Source organism: Schistocerca gregaria, chromosome 1, assembly GCF_023897955.1.
Source record: "Schistocerca gregaria isolate iqSchGreg1 chromosome 1, iqSchGreg1.2, whole genome shotgun sequence".
Taxonomy (NCBI): domain Eukaryota; kingdom Metazoa; phylum Arthropoda; class Insecta; order Orthoptera; family Acrididae; genus Schistocerca; species Schistocerca gregaria.
The window spans coordinates 467,173,285-467,193,284 of NC_064920.1; the positions used below are offsets into that span (position 1 = coordinate 467,173,285).

At 52.4% G+C, this 20,000-nt stretch overlaps 12 non-coding genes across 12 annotated transcripts; all 12 read left to right on the forward strand.

Moving 5' to 3' along the window:
• Window positions 1-552: 552 nt before the first annotated feature.
• On the forward strand, window positions 553-634 carry Trnal-uag (transfer RNA leucine (anticodon UAG)). Its single transcript has one exon. It is a non-coding gene; the product is annotated as a tRNA-Leu (tRNA).
• A 1,490-nt stretch (window positions 635-2,124) lies between these two features.
• Trnal-uag (transfer RNA leucine (anticodon UAG)) lies at window positions 2,125-2,206 on the forward strand. Its single transcript has one exon. It is a non-coding gene; the product is annotated as a tRNA-Leu (tRNA).
• A 1,495-nt stretch (window positions 2,207-3,701) lies between these two features.
• Trnal-uag (transfer RNA leucine (anticodon UAG)) lies at window positions 3,702-3,783 on the forward strand. Its single transcript has one exon. It is a non-coding gene; the product is annotated as a tRNA-Leu (tRNA).
• A 1,490-nt stretch (window positions 3,784-5,273) lies between these two features.
• On the forward strand, window positions 5,274-5,355 carry Trnal-uag (transfer RNA leucine (anticodon UAG)). The gene has a single exon. It is a non-coding gene; the product is annotated as a tRNA-Leu (tRNA).
• Window positions 5,356-6,845: 1,490 nt separating this feature from the next.
• Window positions 6,846-6,927, forward strand: Trnal-uag (transfer RNA leucine (anticodon UAG)). Its single transcript has one exon. It is a non-coding gene; the product is annotated as a tRNA-Leu (tRNA).
• A 1,490-nt stretch (window positions 6,928-8,417) lies between these two features.
• Trnal-uag (transfer RNA leucine (anticodon UAG)) lies at window positions 8,418-8,499 on the forward strand. The gene has a single exon. It is a non-coding gene; the product is annotated as a tRNA-Leu (tRNA).
• Window positions 8,500-9,989: 1,490 nt separating this feature from the next.
• Window positions 9,990-10,071, forward strand: Trnal-uag (transfer RNA leucine (anticodon UAG)). The gene has a single exon. It is a non-coding gene; the product is annotated as a tRNA-Leu (tRNA).
• A 1,490-nt stretch (window positions 10,072-11,561) lies between these two features.
• Window positions 11,562-11,643, forward strand: Trnal-uag (transfer RNA leucine (anticodon UAG)). The gene has a single exon. It is a non-coding gene; the product is annotated as a tRNA-Leu (tRNA).
• Window positions 11,644-13,133: 1,490 nt separating this feature from the next.
• On the forward strand, window positions 13,134-13,215 carry Trnal-uag (transfer RNA leucine (anticodon UAG)). Its single transcript has one exon. It is a non-coding gene; the product is annotated as a tRNA-Leu (tRNA).
• Window positions 13,216-14,705: 1,490 nt separating this feature from the next.
• On the forward strand, window positions 14,706-14,787 carry Trnal-uag (transfer RNA leucine (anticodon UAG)). Its single transcript has one exon. It is a non-coding gene; the product is annotated as a tRNA-Leu (tRNA).
• Window positions 14,788-16,277: 1,490 nt separating this feature from the next.
• Window positions 16,278-16,359, forward strand: Trnal-uag (transfer RNA leucine (anticodon UAG)). The gene has a single exon. It is a non-coding gene; the product is annotated as a tRNA-Leu (tRNA).
• Window positions 16,360-17,849: 1,490 nt separating this feature from the next.
• Trnal-uag (transfer RNA leucine (anticodon UAG)) lies at window positions 17,850-17,931 on the forward strand. The gene has a single exon. It is a non-coding gene; the product is annotated as a tRNA-Leu (tRNA).
• Window positions 17,932-20,000: the final 2,069 nt, after the last annotated feature.

Below are 20,000 nucleotides of genomic sequence, written 5' to 3' on the forward strand. Positions count from 1 at the left end.
GGTCACGGCAGTTTTGAAAGTTTTGCCTTGCTGCCGCTGCTATAGCGATAGTGCACGAGTACTCGACATTACAGTGCTCTTTTGATTTTTCACTCGTGTTGCGCAGGCCACAGTTTATACTATCACTTCATCACCAACACGTAATGTCGCCTCCCAGAGCGTGGACGTCCGCTGCTCTCTGCAGTCGAAACGGGCAGTTGTTTGAAGTGCGATGGTTGAGCAGCCAGTGCCAGCTGAACAGGAAGCTGTGACGTACACTGTTTCTACAAATGCTAGGAACACCGGCGCCCAATGCAGCCAGCGCACGTAGCGTGGCCGAGCGCTCTAAGGCGCTGGTTAAAGTCACAGTCTCTTCGTAGGCGTGGGTTCGAATCCCAGCGCTGCTCCTCCTCAACAACGACAGCTACAGACAAGTGGCGTCGCTCCCATATGGCGGGAACGGCATTTTCGTATTGTGGATGGCCTAAAGAGACGCTTCCAGTTGGAGAGCAGTGGAAATACATGACACAGCGATTGCCAAGACACTTAACGTTTTGCCGCTCTTCTTCAAATGGTAACGTGGCCGAGCGGTCTAAGGCGCTGGTTTTAGGCACCAGTCTCTTCGGAGGCGTGGGTTCGAATCCCACCGTTGCCAATTTTTACGTCTCATTTTTTGTGCCGCTGCGGTGTTTTATCGTGGGGTAGGACACAGCTCTTGTGACGCGCCTGTTGTGTAGGTAGCGTGGCCGAGAGGTCTAAGCTGCTGGTTTCAGGCACCAGTCTCTTTGGAGGAGTGGGTTCCAATCCCACAGCTGCCAAACGTGTAAATGATTCCTGTGTCGAAGACGGCTGCACTTACTGCCTGCAAAGAAAACAGCTTCTGCTTCGTGAATTGCCGTAGAACAGTGTGTGGTGCAACGACAGGATTTGTAGGCGCCTTTTGCTCTCATCATTGCCGGCGTTCGTCTCGACGAAATGCCTCCAGAGTACGCCGTTCTATAACGTGAGAGAGTGGATTTGTTACAGTTGTCGTCAGTTAACCGTGTGTGCTTGCTGCGTTCGATAAAGATCACTGCCGTCGTTAACCTGTATGGTCTAGTGGCTAGGATAGGTGGTTCTGAACCAGGAGGCCCGCGTTCTATTCCCGGTATGGGAAATGCGCATTTTTGTTGCTCCTCTTATGCGACTTGTCTCGACTTTGCTCGACTGACGCTACGCTGACGCTTGCAGAAAGCTACGTTAAGTATGATTCACGGCAACAGCCGACGGCGAGAGAGATGCGGCTTCTGTCCACTTGTTATCGAGCCACATACCTGTAGTGAAGAGGCTTGGAGGACTGCAAGACATTGCCACGGAGGAGAATGCAGCTAACCACTGTAGTTAGTTTCCTGACAGCGCAGGCACGTTCATTTGTTTGTATACATGTGATGTAGAACGTGTCTGACACTGCTGTGGCGTGACACTGTGGGCTGGGCTTTGCTGTGTACCGCCACTTGCAATCCCGCCAGCTGCTTTTGAGGGCGCCTCCGTGGCCGTGATCGTCTAGTGGTTAAGACATGGCGTTGTGGCCGCAATAACCCAGGTTCGAATCGTGGTCACGGCAGTTTTGAAAGTTTTGCCTTGCTGCCGCTGCTATAGCGATAGTGCACGAGTACTCGACATTACAGTGCTCTTTTGATTTTTCACTCGTGTTGCGCAGGCCACAGTTTATACTATCACTTCATCACCAACACGTAATGTCGCCTCCCAGAGCGTGGACGTCCGCTGCTCTCTGCAGTCGAAACGGGCAGTTGTTTGAAGTGCGATGGTTGAGCAGCCAGTGCCAGCTGAACAGGAAGCTGTGACGTACACTGTTTCTACAAATGCTAGGAACACCGGCGCCCAATGCAGCCAGCGCACGTAGCGTGGCCGAGCGCTCTAAGGCGCTGGTTAAAGTCACAGTCTCTTCGTAGGCGTGGGTTCGAATCCCAGCGCTGCTCCTCCTCAACAACGACAGCTACAGACAAGTGGCGTCGCTCCCATATGGCGGGAACGGCATTTTCGTATTGTGGATGGCCTAAAGAGACGCTTCCAGTTGGAGAGCAGTGGAAATACATGACACAGCGATTGCCAAGACACTTAACGTTTTGCCGCTCTTCTTCAAATGGTAACGTGGCCGAGCGGTCTAAGGCGCTGGTTTTAGGCACCAGTCTCTTCGGAGGCGTGGGTTCGAATCCCACCGTTGCCAATTTTTACGTCTCATTTTTTGTGCCGCTGCGGTGTTTTATCGTGGGGTAGGACACAGCTCTTGTGACGCGCCTGTTGTGTAGGTAGCGTGGCCGAGAGGTCTAAGCTGCTGGTTTCAGGCACCAGTCTCTTTGGAGGAGTGGGTTCCAATCCCACAGCTGCCAAACGTGTAAATGATTCCTGTGTCGAAGACGGCTGCACTTACTGCCTGCAAAGAAAACAGCTTCTGCTTCGTGAATTGCCGTAGAACAGTGTGTGGTGCAACGACAGGATTTGTAGGCGCCTTTTGCTCTCATCATTGCCGGCGTTTGTCTCGACGAAATGCCTCCAGAGTACGCCGTTCTATAACGTGAGAGAGTGGATTTGTTACAGTTGTCGTCAGTTAACCGTGTGTGCTTGCTGCGTTCGATAAAGATCACTGCCGTCGTTAACCTGTATGGTCTAGTGGCTAGGATAGGTGGTTCTGAACCAGGAGGCCCGCGTTCTATTCCCGGTATGGGAAGTGCGCATTTTTGTTGCTCCTCTTATGCGACTTGTCTCGACTTTGCTCGACTGACGCTACGCTGACGCTTGCAGAAAGCTACGTTAAGTATGATTCACGGCAACAGGCGACGGCGAGAGAGATGCGGCTTCTGTCCACTTGTTATCGAGCCACATACCTGTAGTGAAGAGGCTTGGAGGACTGCAAGACATTGCCCCGCCACGGAGGAGAATGCAGCTAACCACTGTAGTTAGTTTCCTGACAGCGCAGGCACGTTCATTTGTTTGTATACATGTGATGTAGAACGTGTCTGACACTGCTGTGGCGTGACACTGTGGGCTGGGCTTTGCTGTGTACCGCCACTTGCAATCCCGCCTGCTGCTTTTGAGGGCTCCTCCGTGGCCGTGATCGTCTAGTGGTTAGGACATGGCGTTGTGGCCGCAATAACCCAGGTTCGAATCGTGGTCACGGCAGTTTTGAAAGTTTTGCCTTGCTGCCGCTGCTATAGCGATAGTGCACGAGTACTCGACATTACAGTGCTCTTTTGATTTTTCACTCGTGTTGCGCAGGCCACAGTTTATACTATCACTTCATCACCAACACGTAATGTCGCCTCCCAGAGCATGGACGTCCGCTGCTCTCTGCAGTCGAAACGGGCAGTTGTTTGAAGTGCGATGGTTGAGCAGCCAGTGCCAGCTGAACAGGAAGCTGTGACGTACACTGTTTCTACAAATGCTAGGAACACCGGCGCCCAATGCAGCCAGCGCACGTAGCGTGGCCGAGCGTTCTAAGGCGCTGGTTAAAGTCACAGTCTCTTCGTAGGCGTGGGTTCGAATCCCAGCGCTGCTCCTCCTCAACAACGACAGCTACAGACAAGTGGCGTCGCTCCCATATGGCGGGAACGGCATTTTCGTATTGTGGATGGCCTAAAGAGACGCTTCCAGTTGGAGAGCAGTGGAAATACATGACACAGCGATTGCCAAGACACTTAACGTTTTGCCGCTCTTCTTCAAATGGTAACGTGGCCGAGCGGTCTAAGGCGCTGGTTTTAGGCACCAGTCTCTTCGGAGGCGTGGGTTCGAATCCCACCGTTGCCAATTTTTACGTCTCATTTTTTGTGCCGCTGCGGTGTTTTATCGTGGGGTAGGACACAGCTCTTGTGACGCGCCTGTTGTGTAGGTAGCGTGGCCGAGAGGTCTAAGCTGCTGGTTTCAGGCACCAGTCTCTTTGGAGGAGTGGGTTCCAATCCCACAGCTGCCAAATGTGTAAATGATTCCTGTGTCGAAGACGGCTGCACTTACTGCCTGCAAAGAAAACAGCTTCTGCTTCGTGAATTGCCGTAGAACAGTGTGTGGTGCAACGACAGGATTTGTAGGCGCCTTTTGCTCTCATCATTGCCGGCGTTCGTCTCGACGAAATGCCTCCAGAGTACGCCGTTCTATAACGTGAGAGAGTGGATTTGTTACAGTTGTCGTCAGTTAACCGTGTGTGCTTGCTGCGTTCGATAAAGATCACTGCCGTCGTTAACCTGTATGGTGTAGTGGCTAGGATAGGTGGTTCTGAACCCTGAGGCCCGCGTTCTGTTCCCGGTATGGGAAATGCGCATTTTTGTTGCTCCTCTTATGCGACTTGTCTCGACTTTGCTCGACTGACGCTACGCTGACGCTTGCAGAAAGCTACGTTAAGTATGATTCACGGCAACAGCCGACGGCGAGAGAGATGCGGCTTCTGTCCACTTGTTATCGAGCCACATACCTGTAGTGAAGAGGCTTGGAGGACTGCAAGACATTGCCACGGAGGAGAATGCAGCTAACCACTGTAGTTAGTTTCCTGACAGCGCAGGCACGTTCATTTGTTTGTATACATGTGATGTAGAACGTGTCTGACACTGCTGTGGCGTGACACTGTGGGCTGGGCTTTGCTGTGTACCGCCACTTGCAATCCCGCCAGCTGCTTTTGAGGGCGCCTCCGTGGCCGTGATCGTCTAGTGGTTAAGACATGGCGTTGTGGCCGCAATAACCCAGGTTCGAATCGTGGTCACGGCAGTTTTGAAAGTTTTGCCTTGCTGCCGCTGCTATAGCGATAGTGCACGAGTACTCGACATTACAGTGCTCTTTTGATTTTTCACTCGTGTTGCGCAGGCCACAGTTTATACTATCACTTCATCACCAACACGTAATGTCGCCTCCCAGAGCGTGGACGTCCGCTGCTCTCTGCAGTCGAAACGGGCAGTTGTTTGAAGTGCGATGGTTGAGCAGCCAGTGCCAGCTGAACAGGAAGCTGTGACGTACACTGTTTCTACAAATGCTAGGAACACCGGCGCCCAATGCAGCCAGCGCACGTAGCGTGGCCGAGCGCTCTAAGGCGCTGGTTAAAGTCACAGTCTCTTCGTAGGCGTGGGTTCGAATCCCAGCGCTGCTCCTCCTCAACAACGACAGCTACAGACAAGTGGCGTCGCTCCCATATGGCGGGAACGGCATTTTCGTATTGTGGATGGCCTAAAGAGACGCTTCCAGTTGGAGAGCAGTGGAAATACATGACACAGCGATTGCCAAGACACTTAACGTTTTGCCGCTCTTGTTCAAATGGTAACGTGGCCGAGCGGTCTAAGGCGCTGGTTTTAGGCACCAGTCTCTTCGGAGGCGTGGGTTCGAATCCCACCGTTGCCAATTTTTACGTCTCATTTTTTGTGCCGCTGCGGTGTTTTATCGTGGGGTAGGACACAGCTCTTGTGACGCGCCTGTTGTGTAGGTAGCGTGGCCGAGAGGTCTAAGCTGCTGGTTTCAGGCACCAGTCTCTTTGGAGGAGTGGGTTCCAATCCCACAGCTGCCAAACGTGTAAATGATTCCTGTGTCGAAGACGGCTGCACTTACTGCCTGCAAAGAAAACAGCTTCTGCTTCGTGAATTGCCGTAGAACAGTGTGTGGTGCAACGACAGGATTTGTAGGCGCCTTTTGCTCTCATCATTGCCGGCGTTTGTCTCGACGAAATGCCTCCAGAGTACGCCGTTCTATAACGTGAGAGAGTGGATTTGTTACAGTTGTCGTCAGTTAACCGTGTGTGCTTGCTGTGTTCGATAAAGATCACTGCCGTCGTTAACCTGTATGGTCTAGTGGCTAGGATAGGTGGTTCTGAACCAGGAGGCCCGCGTTCTATTCCCGGTATGGGAAATGCGCATTTTTGTTGCTCCTCTTATGCGACTTGTCTCGACTTTGCTCGACTGACGCTACGCTGACGCTTGCAGAAAGCTACGTTAAGTATGATTCACGGCAACAGCCGACGGCGAGAGAGATGCGGCTTCTGTCCACTTGTTATCGAGCCACATACCTGTAGTGAAGAGGCTTGGAGGACTGCAAGACATTGCCACGGAGGAGAATGCAGCTAACCACTGTAGTTAGTTTCCTGACAGCGCAGGCACGTTCATTTGTTTGTATACATGTGATGTAGAACGTGTCTGACACTGCTGTGGCGTGACACTGTGGGCTGGGCTTTGCTGTGTACCGCCACTTGCAATCCCGCCAGCTGCTTTTGAGGGCGCCTCCGTGGCCATGATCGTCTAGTGGTTAAGACATGGCGTTGTGGCCGCAATAACCCAGGTTCGAATCGTGGTCACGGCAGTTTTGAAAGTTTTGCCTTGCTGCCGCTGCTATAGCGATAGTGCACGAGTACTCGACATTACAGTGCTCTTTTGATTTTTCACTCGTGTTGCGCAGGCCACAGTTTATACTATCACTTCATCACCAACACGTAATGTCGCCTCCCAGAGCGTGGACGTCCGCTGCTCTCTGCAGTCGAAACGGGCAGTTGTTTGAAGTGCGATGGTTGAGCAGCCAGTGCCAGCTGAACAGGAAGCTGTGACGTACACTGTTTCTACAAATGCTAGGAACACCGGCGCCCAATGCAGCCAGCGCACGTAGCGTGGCCGAGCGCTCTAAGGCGCTGGTTAAAGTCACAGTCTCTTCGTAGGCGTGGGTTCGAATCCCAGCGCTGCTCCTCCTCAACAACGACAGCTACAGACAAGTGGCGTCGCTCCCATATGGCGGGAACGGCATTTTCGTATTGTGGATGGCCTAAAGAGACGCTTCCAGTTGGAGAGCAGTGGAAATACATGACACAGCGATTGCCAAGACACTTAACGTTTTGCCGCTCTTCTTCAAATGGTAACGTGGCCGAGCGGTCTAAGGCGCTGGTTTTAGGCACCAGTCTCTTCGGAGGCGTGGGTTCGAATCCCACCGTTGCCAATTTTTACGTCTCATTTTTTGTGCCGCTGCGGTGTTTTATCGTGGGGTAGGACACAGCTCTTGTGACGCGCCTGTTGTGTAGGTAGCGTGGCCGAGAGGTCTAAGCTGCTGGTTTCAGGCACCAGTCTCTTTGGAGGAGTGGGTTCCAATCCCACAGCTGCCAAACGTGTAAATGATTCCTGTGTCGAAGACGGCTGCACTTACTGCCTGCAAAGAAAACAGCTTCTGCTTCGTGAATTGCCGTAGAACAGTGTGTGGTGCAACGACAGGATTTGTAGGCGCCTTTTGCTCTCATCATTGCCGGCGTTTGTCTCGACGAAATGCCTCCAGAGTACGCCGTTCTATAACGTGAGAGAGTGGATTTGTTACAGTTGTCGTCAGTTAACCGTGTGTGCTTGCTGCGTTCGATAAAGATCACTGCCGTCGTTAACCTGTATGGTCTAGTGGCTAGGATAGGTGGTTCTGAACCCTGAGGCCCGCGTTCTGTTCCCGGTATGGGAAATGCGCATTTTTGTTGCTCCTCTTATGCGACTTGTCTCGACTTTGCTCGACTGACGCTACGCTGACGCTTGCAGAAAGCTACGTTAAGTATGATTCACGGCAACAGCCGACGGCGAGAGAGATGCGGCTTCTGTCCACTTGTTATCGAGCCACATACCTGTAGTGAAGAGGCTTGGAGGACTGCAAGACATTGCCACGGAGGAGAATGCAGCTAACCACTGTAGTTAGTTTCCTGACAGCGCAGGCACGTTCATTTGTTTGTATACATGTGATGTAGAACGTGTCTGACACTGCTGTGGCGTGACACTGTGGGCTGGGCTTTGCTGTGTACCGCCACTTGCAATCCCGCCAGCTGCTTTTGAGGGCGCCTCCGTGGCCGTGATCGTCTAGTGGTTAAGACATGGCGTTGTGGCCGCAATAACCCAGGTTCGAATCGTGGTCACGGCAGTTTTGAAAGTTTTGCCTTGCTGCCGCTGCTATAGCGATAGTGCACGAGTACTCGACATTACAGTGCTCTTTTGATTTTTCACTCGTGTTGCGCAGGCCACAGTTTATACTATCACTTCATCACCAACACGTAATGTCGCCTCCCAGAGCGTGGACGTCCGCTGCTCTCTGCAGTCGAAACGGGCAGTTGTTTGAAGTGCGATGGTTGAGCAGCCAGTGCCAGCTGAACAGGAAGCTGTGACGTACACTGTTTCTACAAATGCTAGGAACACCGGCGCCCAATGCAGCCAGCGCACGTAGCGTGGCCGAGCGCTCTAAGGCGCTGGTTAAAGTCACAGTCTCTTCGTAGGCGTGGGTTCGAATCCCAGCGCTGCTCCTCCTCAACAACGACAGCTACAGACAAGTGGCGTCGCTCCCATATGGCGGGAACGGCATTTTCGTATTGTGGATGGCCTAAAGAGACGCTTCCAGTTGGAGAGCAGTGGAAATACATGACACAGCGATTGCCAAGACACTTAACGTTTTGCCGCTCTTCTTCAAATGGTAACGTGGCCGAGCGGTCTAAGGCGCTGGTTTTAGGCACCAGTCTCTTCGGAGGCGTGGGTTCGAATCCCACCGTTGCCAATTTTTACGTCTCATTTTTTGTGCCGCTGCGGTGTTTTATCGTGGGGTAGGACACAGCTCTTGTGACGCGCCTGTTGTGTAGGTAGCGTGGCCGAGAGGTCTAAGCTGCTGGTTTCAGGCACCAGTCTCTTTGGAGGAGTGGGTTCCAATCCCACAGCTGCCAAACGTGTAAATGATTCCTGTGTCGAAGACGGCTGCACTTACTGCCTGCAAAGAAAACAGCTTCTGCTTCGTGAATTGCCGTAGAACAGTGTGTGGTGCAACGACAGGATTTGTAGGCGCCTTTTGCTCTCATCATTGCCGGCGTTTGTCTCGACGAAATGCCTCCAGAGTACGCCGTTCTATAACGTGAGAGAGTGGATTTGTTACAGTTGTCGTCAGTTAACCGTGTGTGCTTGCTGCGTTCGATAAAGATCACTGCCGTCGTTAACCTGTATGGTCTAGTGGCTAGGATAGGTGGTTCTGAACCAGGAGGCCCGCGTTCTGTTCCCGGTATGGGAAATGCGCATTTTTGTTGCTCCTCTTATGCGACTTGTCTCGACTTTGCTCGACTGACGCTACGCTGACGCTTGCAGAAAGCTACGTTAAGTATGATTCACAGCAACAGCCGACGGCGAGAGAGATGCGGCTTCTGTCCACTTGTTATCGAGCCACATACCTGTAGTGAAGAGGCTTGGAGGACTGCAAGACATTGCCACGGAGGAGAATGCAGCTAACCACTGTAGTTAGTTTCCTGACAGCGCAGGCACGTTCATTTGTTTGTATACATGTGATGTAGAACGTGTCTGACACTGCTGTGGCGTGACACTGTGGGCTGGGCTTTGCTGTGTACCGCCACTTGCAATCCCGCCAGCTGCTTTTGAGGGCGCCTCCGTGGCCGTGATCGTCTAGTGGTTAAGACATGGCGTTGTGGCCGCAATAACCCAGGTTCGAATCGTGGTCACGGCAGTTTTGAAAGTTTTGCCTTGCTGCCGCTGCTATAGCGATAGTGCACGAGTGCTCGACATTACAGTGCTCTTTTGATTTTTCACTCGTGTTGCGCAGGCCACAGTTTATACTATCACTTCATCACCAACACGTAATGTCGCCTCCCAGAGCGTGGACGTCCGCTGCTCTCTGCAGTCGAAACGGGCAGTTGTTTGAAGTGCGATGGTTGAGCAGCCAGTGCCAGCTGAACAGGAAGCTGTGACGTACACTGTTTCTACAAATGCTAGGAACACCGGCGCCCAATGCAGCCAGCGCACGTAGCGTGGCCGAGCGCTCTAAGGCGCTGGTTAAAGTCACAGTCTCTTCGTAGGCGTGGGTTCGAATCCCAGCGCTGCTCCTCCTCAACAACGACAGCTACAGACAAGTGGCGTCGCTCCCATATGGCGGGAACGGCATTTTCGTATTGTGGATGGCCTAAAGAGACGCTTCCAGTTGGAGAGCAGTGGAAATACATGACACAGCGATTGCCAAGACACTTAACGTTTTGCCGCTCTTCTTCAAATGGTAACGTGGCCGAGCGGTCTAAGGCGCTGGTTTTAGGCACCAGTCTCTTCGGAGGCGTGGGTTCGAATCCCACCGTTGCCAATTTTTACGTCTCATTTTTTGTGCCGCTGCGGTGTTTTATCGTGGGGTAGGACACAGCTCTTGTGACGCGCCTGTTGTGTAGGTAGCGTGGCCGAGAGGTCTAAGCTGCTGGTTTCAGGCACCAGTCTCTTTGGAGGAGTGGGTTCCAATCCCACAGCTGCCAAACGTGTAAATGATTCCTGTGTCGAAGACGGTTGCACTTACTGCCTGCAAAGAAAACAGCTTCTGCTTCGTGAATTGCCGTAGAACAGTGTGTGGTGCAACGACAGGATTTGTAGGCGCCTTTTGCTCTCATCATTGCCGGCGTTCGTCTCGACGAAATGCCTCCAGAGTACGCCGTTCTATAACGTGAGAGAGTGGATTTGTTACAGTTGTCGTCAGTTAACCGTGTGTGCTTGCTGCGTTCGATAAAGATCACTGCCGTCGTTAACCTGTATCGTCTAGTGGCTAGGATAGGTGGTTCTGAACCAGGAGGCCCGCGTTCTATTCCCGGTATGGGAAGTGCGCATTTTTGTTGCTCCTCTTATGCGACTTGTCTCGACTTTGCTCGACTGACGCTACGCTGACGCTTGCAGAAAGCTACGTTAAGTATGATTCACGGCAACAGCCGACGGCGAGAGAGATGCGGCTTCTGTCCACTTGTTATCGAGCCACATACCTGTAGTGAAGAGGCTTGGAGGACTGCAAGACATTGCCACGGAGGAGAATGCAGCTAACCACTGTAGTTAGTTTCCTGACAGCGCAGGCACGTTCATTTGTTTGTATACATGTGATGTAGAACGTGTCTGACACTGCTGTGGCGTGACACTGTGGGCTGGGCTTTGCTGTGTACCGCCACTTGCAATCCCGCCTGCTGCTTTTGAGGGCTCCTCCGTGGCCGTGATCGTCTAGTGGTTAGGACATGGCGTTGTGGCCGCAATAACCCAGGTTCGAATCGTGGTCACGGCAGTTTTGAAAGTTTTGCCTTGCTGCCGCTGCTATAGCGATAGTGCACGAGTACTCGACATTACAGTGCTCTTTTGATTTTTCACTCGTGTTGCGCAGGCCACAGTTTATACTATCACTTCATCACCAACACGTAATGTCGCCTCCCAGAGCGTGGACGTCCGCTGCTCTCTGCAGTCGAAACGGGCAGTTGTTTGAAGTGCGATGGTTGAGCAGCCAGTGCCAGCTGAACAGGAAGCTGTGACGTACACTGTTTCAACAAATGCTAGGAACACCGGCGCCTAATGCAGCCAGCGCACGTAGCGTGGCCGAGCGCTCTAAGGCGCTGGTTAAAGTCACAGTCTCTTCGTAGGCGTGGGTTCGAATCCCAGCGCTGCTCCTCCTCAACAACGACAGCTACAGACAAGTGGCGTCGCTACCATATGGCGGGAACGGCATTTTCGTATTGTGGATGGCCTAAAGAGACGCTTCCAGTTGGAGAGCAGTGGAAATACATGACACAGCGATTGCCAAGACACTTAACGTTTTGCCGCTCTTCTTCAAATGGTAACGTGGCCGAGCGGTCTAACGCGCTGGTTTTAGGCACCAGTCTCTTCGGAGGCGTGGGTTCGAATCCCACCGTTGCCAATTTTTACGTCTCATTTTTTGTGCCGCTGCGGTGTTTTATCGTGGGGTAGGACACAGCTCTTGTGACGCGCCTGTTGTGTAGGTAGCGTGGCCGAGAGGTCTAAGCTGCTGGTTTCAGGCACCAGTCTCTTTGGAGGAGTGGGTTCCAATCCCACAGCTGCCAAACGTGTAAATGATTCCTGTGTCGAAGACGGCTGCACTTACTGCCTGCAAAGAAAACAGCTTCTGCTTCGTGAATTGCCGTAGAACAGTGTGTGGTGCAACGACAGGATTTGTAGGCGCCTTTTGCTCTCATCATTGCCGGCGTTCGTCTCGACGAAATGCCTCCAGAGTACGCCGTTCTATAACGTGAGAGAGTGGATTTGTTACAGTTGTCGTCAGTTAACCGTGTGTGCTTGCTGCGTTCGATAAAGATCACTGCCGTCGTTAACCTGTATGGTGTAGTGGCTAGGATAGGTGGTTCTGAACCAGGAGGCCCGCGTTCTATTCCCGGTATGGGAAATGCGCATTTTTGTTGCTCCTCTTATGCGACTTGTCTCGACTTTGCTCGACTGACGCTACGCTGACGCTTGCAGAAAGCTACGTTAAGTATGATTCACGGCAACAGCCGACGGCGAGAGAGATGCGGCTTCTGTCCACTTGTTATCGAGCCACATACCTGTAGTGAAGAGGCTTGGAGGACTGCAAGACATTGCCACGGAGGAGAATGCAGCTAACCACTGTAGTTAGTTTCCTGACAGCGCAGGCACGTTCATTTGTTTGTATACATGTGATGTAGAACGTGTCTGACACTGCTGTGGCGTGACACTGTGGGCTGGGCTTTGCTGTGTACCGCCACTTGCAATCCCGCCAGCGGCTTTTGAGGGCGCCTCCGTGGCCGTGGTCGTCTAGTGGTTAAGACATGGCGTTGTGACCGCAATAACCCAGGTTCGAATCGTGGTCACGGCAGTTTTGAAAGTTTTGCCTTGCTGCCGCTGCTATAGCGATAGTGCACGAGTACTCGACATTACAGTGCTCTTTTGATTTTTCACTCGTGTTGCGCAGGCCACAGTTTATACTATCACTTCATCACCAACACGTAATGTCGCCTCCCAGAGCATGGACGTCCGCTGCTCTCTGCAGTCGAAACGGGCAGTTGTTTGAAGTGCGATGGTTGAGCAGCCAGTGCCAGCTGAACAGGAAGCTGTGACGTACACTGTTTCTACAAATGCTAGGAACACCGGCGCCCAATGCAGCCAGCGCACGTAGCGTGGCCGAGCGCTCTAAGGCGCTGGTTAAAGTCACAGTCTCTTCGTAGGCGTGGGTTCGAATCCCAGCGCTGCTCCTCCTCAACAACGACAGCTACAGACAAGTGGCGTCGCTCCCATATGGCGGGAACGGCATTTTCGTATTGTGGATGGCCTAAAGAGACGCTTCCAGTTGGAGAGCAGTGGAAATACATGACACAGCGATTGCCAAGACACTTAACGTTTTGCCGCTCTTCTTCAAATGGTAACGTGGCCGAGCGGTCTAACGCGCTGGTTTTAGGCACCAGTCTCTTCGGAGGCGTGGGTTCGAATCCCACCGTTGCCAATTTTTACGTCTCATTTTTTGTGCCGCTGCGGTGTTTTATCGTGGGGTAGGACACAGCTCTTGTGACGCGCCTGTTGTGTAGGTAGCGTGGCCGAGAGGTCTAAGCTGCTGGTTTCAGGCACCAGTCTCTTTGGAGGAGTGGGTTCCAATCCCACAGCTGCCAAACGTGTAAATGATTCCTGTGTCGAAGACGGCTGCACTTACTGCCTGCAAAGAAAACAGCTTCTGCTTCGTGAATTGCCGTAGAACAGTGTGTGGTGCAACGACAGGACTTGTGGGAGCCTTTTGCTCTCATCATTGCCGGCGTTCGTCTCGACGAAATGCCTCCAGAGTACGCCGTTCTATAACGTGAGAGAGTGGATTTGTTACAGTTGTCGTCAGTTAACCGTGTGTGCTTGCTGCGTTCGATAAAGATCACTGCCGTCGTTAACCTGTATGGTGTAGTGGCTAGGATAGGTGGTTCTGAACCAGGAGGCCCGCGTTCTATTCCCGGTATGGGAAATGCGCATTTTTGTTGCTCCTCTTATGCGACTTGTCTCGACTTTGCTCGACTGACGCTACGCTGACGCTTGCAGAAAGCTACGTTAAGTATGATTCACGGCAACAGCCGACGGCGAGAGAGATGCGGCTTCTGTCCACTTGTTATCGAGCCACATACCTGTAGTGAAGAGGCTTGGAGGACTGCAAGACATTGCCACGGAGGAGAATGCAGCTAACCACTGTAGTTAGTTTCCTGACAGCGCAGGCACGTTCATTTGTTTGTATACATGTGATGTAGAACGTGTCTGACACTGCTGTGGCGTGACACTGTGGGCTGGGCTTTGCTGTGTACCGCCACTTGCAATCCCGCCAGCGGCTTTTGAGGGCGCCTCCGTGGCCGTGGTCGTCTAGTGGTTAAGACATGGCGTTGTGGCCGCAATAACCCAGGTTCGAATCGTGGTCACGGCAGTTTTGAAAGTTTTGCCTTGCTGCCGCTGCTATAGCGATAGTGCACGAGTACTCGACATTACAGTGCTCTTTTGATTTTTCACTCGTGTTGCGCAGGCCACAGTTTATACTATCACTTCATCACCAACACGTAATGTCGCCTCCCAGAGCATGGACGTCCGCTGCTCTCTGCAGTCGAAACGGGCAGTTGTTTGAAGTGCGATGGTTGAGCAGCCAGTGCCAGCTGAACAGGAAGCTGTGACGTACACTGTTTCTACAAATGCTAGGAACACCGGCGCCCAATGCAGCCAGCGCACGTAGCGTGGCCGAGCGCTCTAAGGCGCTGGTTAAAGTCACAGTCTCTTCGTAGGCGTGGGTTCGAATCCCAGCGCTGCTCCTCCTCAACAACGACAGCTACAGACAAGTGGCGTCGCTCCCATATGGCGGGAACGGCATTTTCGTATTGTGGATGGCCTAAAGAGACGCTTCCAGTTGGAGAGCAGTGGAAATACATGACACAGCGATTGCCAAGACACTTAACGTTTTGCCGCTCTTCTTCAAATGGTAACGTGGCCGAGCGGTCTAAGGCGCTGGTTTTAGGCACCAGTCTCTTCGGAGGCGTGGGTTCGAATCCCACCGTTGCCAATTTTTACGTCTCATTTTTTGTGCCGCTGCGGTGTTTTATCGTGGGGTAGGACACAGCTCTTGTGACGTGCCTGTTGTGTAGGTAGCGTGGCCGAGAGGTCTAAGCTGCTGGTTTCAGGCACCAGTCTCTTTGGAGGAGTGGGTTCCAATCCCACAGCTGCCAAACGTGTAAATGATTCCTTTGTCGAAGACGGCTGCACTTACTGCCTGCAAAGAAAACAGCTTCTGCTTCGTGAATTGCCTTAGAACAGTGTGTGGTGCAACGACAGGACTTGTGGGAGCCTTTTGCTCTCATCATTGCCGGCGTTCGTCTCGACGAAATGCCTCCAGAGTACGCCGTTCTATAACGTGAGAGAGTGGATTTGTTACAGTTGTCGTCAGTTAACCGTGTGTGCTTGCTGCGTTCGATAAAGATCACTGCCGTCGTTAACCTGTATGGTGTAGTGGCTAGGATAGGTGGTTCTGAACCAGGAGGCCCGCGTTCTATTCCCGGTATGGGAAATGCGCATTTTTGTTGCTCCTCTTATGCGACTTGTCTCGACTTTGCTCGACTGACGCTACGCTGACGCTTGCAGAAAGCTACGTTAAGTATGATTCACGGCAACAGCCGACGGCGAGAGAGATGCGGCTTCTGTCCACTTGTTATCGAGCCACATACCTGTAGTGAAGAGGCTTGGAGGACTGCAAGACATTGCCACGGAGGAGAATGCAGCTAACCACTGTAGTTAGTTTCCTGACAGCGCAGGCACGTTCATTTGTTTGTATACATGTGATGTAGAACGTGTCTGACACTGCTGTGGCGTGACACTGTGGGCTGGGCTTTGCTGTGTACCGCCACTTGCAATCCCGCCAGCGGCTTTTGAGGGCGCCTCCGTGGCCGTGGTCGTCTAGTGGTTAAGACATGGCGTTGTGGCCGCAATAACCCAGGTTCGAATCGTGGTCACGGCAGTTTTGAAAGTTTTGCCTTGCTGCCGCTGCTATAGCGATAGTGCACGAGTACTCGACATTACAGTGCTCTTTTGATTTTTCACTCGTGTTGCGCAGGCCACAGTTTATACTATCACTTCATCACCAACACGTAATGTCGCCTCCCAGAGCATGGACGTCCGCTGCTCTCTGCAGTCGAAACGGGCAGTTGTTTGAAGTGCGATGGTTGAGCAGCCAGTGCCAGCTGAACAGGAAGCTGTGACGTACACTGTTTCTACAAATGCTAGGAACACCGGCGCCCAATGCAGCCAGCGCACGTAGCGTGGCCGAGCGCTCTAAGGCGCTGGTTAAAGTCACAGTCTCTTCGTAGGCGTGGGTTCGAATCCCAGCGCTGCTCCTCCTCAACAACGACAGCTACAGACAAGTGGCATCGCTCCCATATGGCGGGAACGGCATTTTCGTATTGTGGATGGCCTAAAGAGACGCTTCCAGTTGGAGAGCAGTGGAAATACATGACACAGCGATTGCCAAGACACTTAACGTTTTGCCGCTCTTCTTCAAATGGTAACGTGGCCGAGCGGTCTAACGCGCTGGTTTTAGGCACCAGTCTCTTCGGAGGCGTGGGTTCGAATCCCACCGTTGCCAATTTTTACGTCTCATTTTTTGTGCCGCTGCGGTGTTTTATCGTGGGGTAGGACACAGCTCTTGTGACGTGCCTGTTGTGTAGGTAGCGTGGCCGAGAGGTCTAAGCTGCTGGTTTCAGGCACCAGTCTCTTTGGAGGAGTGGGTTCCAATCCCACAGCTGCCAAACGTGTAAATGATTCCTTTGTCGAAGACGGCTGCACTTACTGCCTGCAAAGAAAACAGCTTCTGCTTCGTGAATTGCCTTAGAACAGTGTGTGGTGCAACGACAGGACTTGTGGGAGCCTTTTGCTCTCATCATTGCCGGCGTTCGTCTCGACGAAATGCCTCCAGAGTACGCCGTTCTATAACGTGAGAGAGTGGATTTGTTACAGTTGTCGTCAGTTAACCGTGTGTGCTTGCTGCGTTCGATAAAGATCACTGCCGTCGTTAACCTGTATGGTGTAGTGGCTAGGATAGGTGGTTCTGAACCAGGAGGCCCGCGTTCTATTCCCGGTATGGGAAATGCGCATTTTTGTTGCTCCTCTTATGCGACTTGTCTCGACTATGCTCGACTGACGCTACGCTGACGCTTGCAGAAAGCTACGTTAAGTATGATTCACGGCAACAGCCGACGGCGAGAGAGATGCGGCTTCTGTCCACTTGTTATCGAGCCACATACCTGTAGTGAAGAGGCTTGGAGGACTGCAAGACATTGCCACGGAGGAGAATGCAGCTAACCACTGTAGTTAGTTTCCTGACAGCGCAGGCACGTTCATTTGTTTGTATACATGTGATGTAGAACGTGTCTGACACTGCTGTGGCGTGACACTGTGGGCTGGGCTTTGCTGTGTACCGCCACTTGCAATCCCGCCAGCGGCTTTTGAGGGCGCCTCCGTGGCCGTGGTCGTCTAGTGGTTAAGACATGGCGTTGTGGCCGCAATAACCCAGGTTCGAATCGTGGTCACGGCAGTTTTGAAAGTTTTGCCTTGCTGCCGCTGCTATAGCGATAGTGCACGAGTACTCGACATTACAGTGCTCTTTTGATTTTTCACTCGTGTTGCGCAGGCCACAGTTTATACTATCACTTCATCACCAACACGTAATGTCGCCTCCCAGAGCATGGACGTCCGCTGCTCTCTGCAGTCGAAACGGGCAGTTGTTTGAAGTGCGATGGTTGAGCAGCCAGTGCCAGCTGAACAGGAAGCTGTGACGTACACTGTTTCTACAAATGCTAGGAACACCGGCGCCCAATGCAGCCAGCGCACGTAGCGTGGCCGAGCGCTCTAAGGCGCTGGTTAAAGTCACAGTCTCTTCGTAGGCGTGGGTTCGAATCCCAGCGCTGCTCCTCCTCAACAACGACAGCTACAGACAAGTGGCATCGCTCCCATATGGCGGGAACGGCATTTTCGTATTGTGGATGGCCTAAAGAGACGCTTCCAGTTGGAGAGCAGTGGAAATACATGACACAGCGATTGCCAAGACACTTAACGTTTTGCCGCTCTTCTTCAAATGGTAACGTGGCCGAGCGGTCTAACGCGCTGGTTTTAGGCACCAGTCTCTTCGGAGGCGTGGGTTCGAATCCCACCGTTGCCAATTTTTACGTCTCATTTTTTGTGCCGCTGCGGTGTTTTATCGTGGGGTAGGACACAGCTCTTGTGACGTGCCTGTTGTGTAGGTAGCGTGGCCGAGAGGTCTAAGCTGCTGGTTTCAGGCACCAGTCTCTTTGGAGGAGTGGGTTCCAATCCCACAGCTGCCAAACGTGTAAATGATTCCTTTGTCGAAGACGGCTGCACTTACTGCCTGCAAAGAAAACAGCTTCTGCTTCGTGAATTGCCTTAGAACAGTGTGTGGTGCAACGACAGGACTTGTGGGAGCCTTTTGCTCTCATCATTGCCGGCGTTCGTCTCGACGAAATGCCTCCAGAGTACGCCGTTCTATAACGTGAGAGAGTGGATTTGTTACAGTTGTCGTCAGTTAACCGTGTGTGCTTGCTGCGTTCGATAAAGATCACTGCCGTCGTTAACCTGTATGGTGTAGTGGCTAGGATAGGTGGTTCTGAACCAGGAGGCCCGCGTTCTATTCCCGGTATGGGAAATGCGCATTTTTGTTGCTCCTCTTATGCGACTTGTCTCGACTATGCTCGACTGACGCTACGCTGACGCTTGCAGAAAGCTACGTTAAGTATGATTCACGGCAACAGCCGACGGCGAGAGAGATGCGGCTTCTGTCCACTTGTTATCGAGCCACATACCTGTAGTGAAGAGGCTTGGAGGACTGCAAGACATTGCCACGGAGGAGAATGCAGCTAACCACTGTAGTTAGTTTCCTGACAGCGCAGGCACGTTCATTTGTTTGTATACATGTGATGTAGAACGTGTATGACACTGCTGTGGCGTGACACTGTGGGCAGGGCTTTGCTGTGTACCGCCACTTGCAATCCCGCCAGCTGCTTTTCAGGGCGCCTCCGTGGCCGTGATCATCTAGTGTTTAGGACATGGCGTTGTGGCCGCAATAACCCAGGTTCGAATCGTGGTCACGGCAGTTTTGAAAGTTTTGCCTTGCTGCCGCTGCTATAGCGATAGTGCACGAGTACTCGACATTACAGTGCTCTTTTGATTTTTCACTCGTGTTGTGCAGGCCACAGTTTATACTATCACTTCATCACCAACACGTAATGTCGCCTCCCAGAGCGTGGACGTCCGCTGCTCTCTGCAGTCGAAACGGGCAGTTGTTTGAAGTGCGATGGTTGAGCAGCCAGTGCCAGCTGAACAGGAAGCTGTGACGTACACTGTTTCTACAAATGCTAGGAACACCGGCGCCCAATGCAGCCAGCGCACGTAGCGTGGCCGAGCGCTCTAAGGCGCTGGTTAAAGTCACCAGTCTGTTCGTAGGCGTGGGTTCGAATCCCAGCGCTGCTCCTCCTCAACAACGACAGCTACAGACAAGTGGCGTCGCTCCCATACGGCGGGAACGGCATTTTCGTATTGTGGATGGCCTAAAGAGACGCTTCCAGTGGGAGAGCAGTGGAAATACATGGCACAGCGATTGCCAAGACACTTAACGTTTTGCCGCTCTTGGTCAAATGGTTACGTGGCCGAGCGGTCTAAGGCGCTTGTTTTAGGCACCAGTCTCTTCGGAGCCGTGGGCCCGAACACATCGCGCGCTCGCTGCGGCGTGTCGGGCGGTGTTTACTTGCGGATCGCGGTCGGCGGCGTGTGCCTCGCGGTGCTGTTTCTGCAGTAGTTTGTTATTCCTGTGAGTACCATGGATCTCAATCATTCAGAGAATCGTCAGAACAATATTCAGTGCGCGTTTGATAGATCCGTGCGTAGGCCTACGGCTTTCGAGATTCATGAATGGATTAAAAGTGATCTTCAATTACCGAAAAGTGTTGTTCTTGGCGTTCAACTTGACGCGTTCCTTAACTCGGTATTTTTAAAACTGTCGTCTTCCGATATGTGTGATACTCTAGTCAATGTGAATGGTGGTATACGTAAAATCAGGCACCTTGACGGTACTATTAGTGATGTTGTGTTATCGAACGCGGGTTATGGTATACGCACTGTTCGCGTGTTTAACCTGCCATTCGAAGTCCGTAATGAAACTATTTCTCGTAGTTTACTTCCGTATGGTACAGTGCTTTCGGTCGTAAAAGAGAAATG